This window comes from Sinohyriopsis cumingii, chromosome 4 (assembly GCF_028554795.1).
Source record: "Sinohyriopsis cumingii isolate HCF-2022 chromosome 4, ASM2855479v2, whole genome shotgun sequence".
Taxonomy (NCBI): domain Eukaryota; kingdom Metazoa; phylum Mollusca; class Bivalvia; order Unionida; family Unionidae; genus Sinohyriopsis; species Sinohyriopsis cumingii.
This window is the reverse complement of record NC_142964.1, coordinates 32,426,913-32,434,258: the sequence shown is the minus strand read 5'-3', so window position 1 is coordinate 32,434,258 and position 7,346 is coordinate 32,426,913. Positions and strand designations below refer to the sequence as shown.

Below are 7,346 nucleotides of genomic sequence, written 5' to 3'. Positions count from 1 at the left end.
TTAATCTGTAAATATACTTTTGTTTGGATGGACTTTTTCAGTAAATTGTATTAAAAACATTTTTTTTTTAATTCTTGTAATTTAAATGAACTATTTCAATAAAGATTGTGCTTTTTTATGTGAAATCCTACACATTGTATAATACTTAAGTTGACAAATTTAGAACTCTGCAGTGCTGGATAAGCAAATTCTTTTCTGTCCAGTATATCACTAAGGTGTCACGTGTTCATGAAAAATCTGTCTTATGACTTTCATAAACTCAGACGGTAGTCGGTAAGATACGATGAAGCCTCACTTTGAGATTCTGGCGAACCCAAGAACTAAGACGTATGATCATATTTGACCGCGTCCTAAGAAACTGTATATAAGAAGCGAAACGATTTGCTTGGCAAAATTAGTCCGTTTCGTCAGACTCAAAGAGGGCTTGTCTCATTACAGTGAACCCGTACATCCGCTTCCCCAAAGATGTAGACATATCTACACCGTTATGAGTGACACCTCTTTTTAACTCACTCACTCACTCTTCTCTCTCTCTCTCTCTCTCTCTCTCTCTCTCTCTCTCTCTCTCTCTCTCCATGGATAAAGACATTTCTTAAGTGATTAGTATTTCCTTCTCATAGCAAGAAGTGAGAAGTTTATGAGAAGCAAAGCTCATAAAACTTTTATTCTTGTGCTTGAATTACTTGCAAAATTATAAAAATTATATTTTTTTCACAAGAATGTAAAATTACTCGTTGGAGAAGAACAAGCATGTATGCTAAAGGCTACTTGAAAGTTGAGAATGATATAACTACGTTACAAACAACGAGAACGATTTTATAATTGAGAGAGGGATTTTACGCTCGTCTGTCACGGAAAGTTTAATATGGTTTATAAAACATTTTCATAGAATGTATTCGTCTCTAAACAATGCATATGCTCTGAGTGTATGTATGTATGTATGTATGTATGAGCAACAACATGATCGTATTTGAGGGTTCTGTGCGAGTGTTCCATTTTGTATTATTTTAGTCTAAGTAGTAGTGAATGGGGATACTAGAGCGTCAATGGGACTTAGCATTAAAAACACCCCTGGGAACATATAGCGTCAAGGGAAATTTAACATGGAGAAAAATCGTGGGAACATATAGCGTCAAGGGAAATTAACATGGAGAAAAATCGTGGGACTGTTGAGCGTCAAGGGGAATTGATCATGGGAATAGGGGACTGTATAGCGTCAAAGGATTTAAACAGGGTGGGACTGTATAGCGTCAATGGAAATTGAACATGGGATTTTTTTTTTTTAAATTTTTTTTAAAAAAAGGGGTAGGCAATGGAAAGACTATCTCTTTTCGAGAAATATGGCTGGCCCTGAAAAGGGCCTTTGGTTTATGTTAATATGCCCTTAACATAAAGGGCATTTGCGACATCTTCTTGTCCTCAAACTTCGTCTTACAGCAGGGCCATACATCAGAGTCCTCTTGAGGCAACCTTGTCTCTCTATATAGACTCTTCTTATCCGCAGACTGCTGCTGGTCCTGTGGACAACGGTCCACTTGGATCGGACATACATGAGCATGTCCGTCCTGAACATCATTGTTGACACAAGGGTTGAAGATTCAACGTCTGTCCACATGTTGAGGCTCCGACAATAGGTGAATCAATGCAGTGAACTGCGCTTATTTATAGGGACAGAAAGGATTGAAACGGATTGAGTTCATTCACCAATCCTAACACGCGTTACAGAATTCAGTCAGCCCGCATCCAATCCGAAGAGAGCAGTCTGTGACGTCACGTAGTCTATATAGATTCGCTAGTGCTTGTGTGCAGTCAATCTATGCGACAGTGATTCAACATGACGGAAACTCAGAAAACGATCCAATGGGGTGCACCAGCAGGGGAGACCGCCCAAGGGAACCCGGACTTACTTTCAGAAGAGGTGAATTGGGATTTTGTCGATTTTCTCTCCTCGCAAGAATTTGTTCCGGAACCTTCGTTACCTTCTTCATTACCGCAAGTGGAAAATTTTAGACAGAGACAGAAAGAAGAATTGGAGAAATTTATACAACGACAAAAGGAAGCGGAACAGGCTTTTCTCCTACAGCAACAGCAACAAGAAGAAGAGGTAAGAAAAAAACAACAGCAAGAAGAAGTAGCAGCAAAGAAACAAGAGGGTGAAAATCAAACGGTCACGGTACTGTTGGACATTTTAGCGGAGTTAAGAAGTCTGAAACAAATGTATCAGACTTCTTTATCACGACCGAAGAGAATACGACCTTCCCGAGCTAAACACGTCAACTCTGTGACTAAGCCTACCGTACCACCCTTAGTGATTTCAACCCAATCATTATCATCATCATCAACATTACGCAGTCCAGAAGTAGGCCTTGGCCGTGGCAAAGGCATAAGGCAGTTAAAGTTGATTGCTTAAACTCACCCCTACATCATAAAGAAAAAAGGCCCTTTTCAGGGCCACCCACATATCTCGAAAAGAAATACAATTTCAATTTGCCAATAACTCAAAAAAAAAAAAAAAAAAAAAATAACCCACCCATTTTACCCTATAGTACGTGTCTGTGTATGAGTGCTTGAGTGTAGCTTCTTATTTTAAAATCAAAACTCAAAGACTCTTACCTTATATCATTCATTTATTCTTTTCTCCATTTTTTACAATCCAATTCACAACACAACACTTTAATTTAAAGTTCATTGACTTCTTCTTTCTCCTTTTTTAGTCTCTCTGTTTTTTGAATTTCTTCACTGTCACACTCTTTTTCTCTTCTTCCTCCTCACTTTCTTCCCTTCTTCTTTTCTTCTCCTGTTTCTTTTTCTTCACCTGTCTGCTTTCTTCCTCTGAAGAATCCCTCTCTTCTTCTGAAGAATCCCTCTCTTCTTCTGAAGAATCCTTCTTTTCTTCTGACTCCTCTTGTTTCTTTTTTGGGCAATCTGGAGACCAATGTCCTTTTTCTTTACAATAATAACAGGTATCTTGACTTTTGTCTTTTTTAGCCCCTGTTTTTGTTCTTTTTTGACGGTCTGGACACTCTGAAGACCAATGCCCTTTCTTCTGGCAGATATAGCAAGTATCTTGACTTTTATCTCTAAAGGAAGGAGAGTAGTCCGTAGGCTGGTCTGAAGAGAATTTTCTAATGACCCCTCGTAAAGCTCTGACGAAACGTTCCATCTGGTTAGTCTCTTCCATCGTTGTGCTCGGCTTGAGAGTGAAATGAATAGTGAAAGGACAAGACACACACCCTTTTATATACGCTGGTCTGCTATGACTATAAAGTAGCTCATGGTGTTTGAACTTGAGTCATTTGACTTTTTGCTTTCAAGATGAAACGATCTAATTCATTCGAGAAGAAAGAAGAAAAAGAAAGTAAGAGGCAGAAACGTGATCTATCGCCTCGTACCAGGGCTGAAATCTTGGCACAAATTCATGCCAGTGATTTTGAAGAGGACATGAGTGAACCAGAATTTGAAACCTCAAAACTAAGTTCACCACCCTTAGTCAATCCTGAAAAATACTATTCCATTCGAGAGACGGAAAAGCGCTCCTCTAGAAAATTTAGAACCACGGCTTACAAATACACGGTGAAGTTTAAAGATTTCAAGGCTGAAGTACCGTTAGAGAAAGCAGAAGGGTTCATCACCGGAGTGTGGGATTCTCTGCTCACTGCACTCAAGCGACAATGTCAACCCAAAGAAGACGATCGCTTGAGACTTTCCATACAACACGACGGTTTGAAATCCCCTGTTTGGATCGAGTTTAGCACCCCTGCAGAATTGACCGCTTCCAAAGTCATGGACAAGATTCAACACGTGCAACAATCTAATGACCAGTTTGACATCACCGATGGTAAAGCCACATTGGACATGACCCACGTCTCTCCTCCTCAAGGGACCGGACGCAAAAAGATGTTATTGGTGAACGAGCTTCGCAGCATTAAGCGTAGCCTTGTCCAAATTCACAATCCTCATGACCAGATGTGTTTAGCCCGTGCCATCGTGGTGGGACGAACCTATGCCAACAAGAACGACACGGTAGAATGGAAAAGAACCTGGAAAACTATTCAACAATCCGACCGAGCCAAACAACGAAATGAAGCAGAACTCCTGTTGCAACAAGCTGGCCTGTCCAAAGACACACCCTGTGGCATTCCTGAGATGCAAAAATTGCAAGATGCCCTAGCTCCACGATACACCTTGAAAGTGCACCCTCAAGAAGTGCGCGGGCCTCTGTTGTTTCGAGGCCAAGATTTTAAGGACGGAAAATACATTCATGTTTATCATCACGATGACCATTTCGATACCATTACCAGTATCACCGGATTCCTGGGATACGGTTATTACTGTGAGAAATGTGACCATGGTTATAATAATCGAGAGCAACACAAGCATTGTGGATTGAAATGCTCAGGATGTTTGGCCTCTTCACCCTGTCTGAGCGAAGAACCAGTGCCTTGTTCCACTTGTCTGCGCACGTTTGTCAGCCCTACCTGTTACCAACAACATCTGAAGACGCAAGGTTCACAGCAGAAATGTGCTTGTCAACTCCTGAGATTGTGCCCTACGTGTGGACAAGGCATACGTACCAATAGTACCAAGGCACACGTATGTTCAGGAAAAAAGAAATGTCACATTTGTCATCACATCGTGGACTTGAAACACCAATGCTACGTGCAAAAATACCAACCCCCACCAGAGAAAGAGGACGGTCACAAGAAGAAAGGCAATTTCATCTTTTTCGATTTCGAATGCATGCAAGAAACCAGCATTCACATTCCTAATTTCTGCGTGGCTCATCGAGCGTGCGAGAAGTGCATTCAAGAACCTATTTTCAGTCATTGCCCTCACTGCAGCAAGATTCCCGGAGGGCGTGAAAAAATCTTTCGGGGGCCGAACACGTTAGCCGATTTTGCCCAATGGGTCTTAGACCCCGTCGACAAGACGTGGAGCCAAGAGGACATCGAACGTTACGGAGATTGTCATCGTCATGCCACGGTGATGGCTCACAATTTCTCCGGATACGATGGACAGTTTCTTCTCAGATACTATACGGAACATGGCACCGAACGTCCTAAAGTGACTTTGAACGGAGCCAAAATCATTTTCATGCAAGTGGGACAAGTACAGTTTAAAGATTCGATGAGCTATTTGGCCATGCCTTTGAGTCGAATGCCTAAAACGTTTGGAATGACAGAAATGGCTAAAGGGTACTTTCCACACTTTTTCAATACGGAAGCCAATCAACACGCCGTTCTACCCCATTTACCTGAGGCTCACTATTACGACCCCGACAACATGCGTACCGAACAACGAGAAGCTTTCTACGCTTGGTACCAGGCTCACGCCTCGGACCCTTTCGACTTTCAGGAAGAAATGCTAAAGTATTGTCGTTCCGACGTGGACATTTTACGGCGTTGCTGTGGAAAATTTCGAGAACTGTTCATGGAACACGGAGGGGTCGATCCTTTGAAAGAAGCTTGCACCATTGCCAAAGCGTGTTCCTTAGTGTATCGACAACGATTCATGCCTGAAAACACCGTGGCTGTCATCAGCCCTCAAACGACACACTATGTCAAGCGTCAATACTCGGTCAAAGCCCTACGTTGGTTACATTACTTGTGCGACAAGGAAGACAAGTGGATTCAGCATGCCCGCAACGGAGGGGGCGAAAAGACCATCGGAACGTATTCGGTCGATGGCTGGGACTTAGAAAACCCCAAGATCGTGTATGAGTTTAACGGTTGCTTATTTCATGGATGTCCCGTCTGTTACCCTGACCGTGGCACTAAAAATCAGTTTTTACAACGAACCATGGAAGACTTGTACCAGGACACTTGTCAGCGACGCCTAAAGTTGGAACAGGAAGGATACCAAGTGGTGGAAATGTGGGAACACGAGTACGATCACCGTATGAAAACCGATCCCGAGTTTAAACGCCTCGTGGAAAGTTACCAGTTCATGGACCCGCTGAACCCGAGGGATAGTTTGTACGGAGGAAGGACCAATGCCACCTGTTTGCTGTACCAAGCCGACGAAGAGAAAGGAGAAGAAATCAAATACTTGGACGTGTGTTCGCTGTATCCCTACGTGTGCAAATATTGTCGCTTTCCTGTAGGGCACCCGCAATTGCTGACGGAACACATCGACCTGAAAAACATTCGACAATACGAAGGCTTGATCAAGTGCAAAGTTTTGCCTCCCACGAACCTATACCATCCCGTCTTACCTCACCATTGTCAAGGCAAACTGATGTTTCCCTTGTGCCGTACTTGTGCCGAAACGTGCAACCAAGACCAACCTTGTCAGCACACCCAGGAAGAACGTGCCTTGACGGGAACCTGGGTCAGCGTAGAATTGTTCAAAGCTCTGGACATGGGATACCAGCTGTTAGAAGTGTACGAAATTTGCCACTTTCCCAAGACACAACAATACCACAAGGGTGATCCCAGTCAGAAAGGCATTTTCGCCGACTACGTGGATGCCTTTTTGAAACTGAAACAAGAAGCCAGCGGCTATCCTTCCTGGTGTCACACTCCCGAAGACCAAATACAATTCAAAGAGAAATACTATGAACAAGAAGACATCTCTTTAGACCACATCGAGAAAAACGAAGGCAGGCGATCGTTTGCCAAAGTGATGTTAAATTGCTTGTGGGGTAAAATGGCACAACGACCGTGTTTACCCAAGACGGAATATTTGACAGAACCTTCCCGCTACTTCCAGATGATTCACGACAAAACCAAATACATGAAACACGTGGACGTCGTTCGAGAGAATTTGATCTTGGTCAATTACGAAGAAGATCTGGACTTTGTACAAGACGACCCTTTTGGAAATGTCATCATTGCGGCTTACGTGACAGCTCATGCTCGCTTAAAATTGTACGAAGCTTTAGAACTGTTAGAAGAACGCGTCCTGTACTTTGACACGGACAGTTGCATTTACATCCATCACCCGATTCAACATCACCCTAACATCGAAGGAGACCGTTTAGGAGCCTGGACAGACGAGCATCCCGACGACAAGATTCTAAGTTTCGTCAGTGGCGGTCCCAAAAATTACGGCTACGAATACCGGGACAAACAAGGAGAAGTGCACACGACGTGCAAAGTGAAAGGACTGACTCTGAATTATCGTACCAGTCGAGTGGTCAACTTTGGGGTATTGAAAGAAGCCTTGCAATCGGGAGAGGATGGAAACTTTAAAGTGACCACTTACCAACCGAACAAGATTGTACGTTTACCCACTCACCACATCGTCAGTCGACCTTTGGAAAAAGTTTATCAAATCGTGTACCAGAAGCGAGTTCGACTTCCCAATCATTTCACCTTACCGTATGGACACGTTGGTATAAAACA

General features: G+C 42.9%; 1 protein-coding gene across 1 annotated transcript in view; it reads left to right on the top strand.

Moving 5' to 3' along the window:
* Positions 1–125, top strand: part of LOC149800894 (uncharacterized) — a 15,459-nt gene extending 15,334 nt beyond the window's left edge. Inside the window, exon 4 of the mRNA XM_089954956.1 lies at positions 1–125. This exon is cut by the window's left edge and continues 938 nt beyond it. The gene's annotated coding sequence lies outside the window, so the exon portion shown is untranslated.
* Positions 126–7,346: the final 7,221 nt, after the last annotated feature.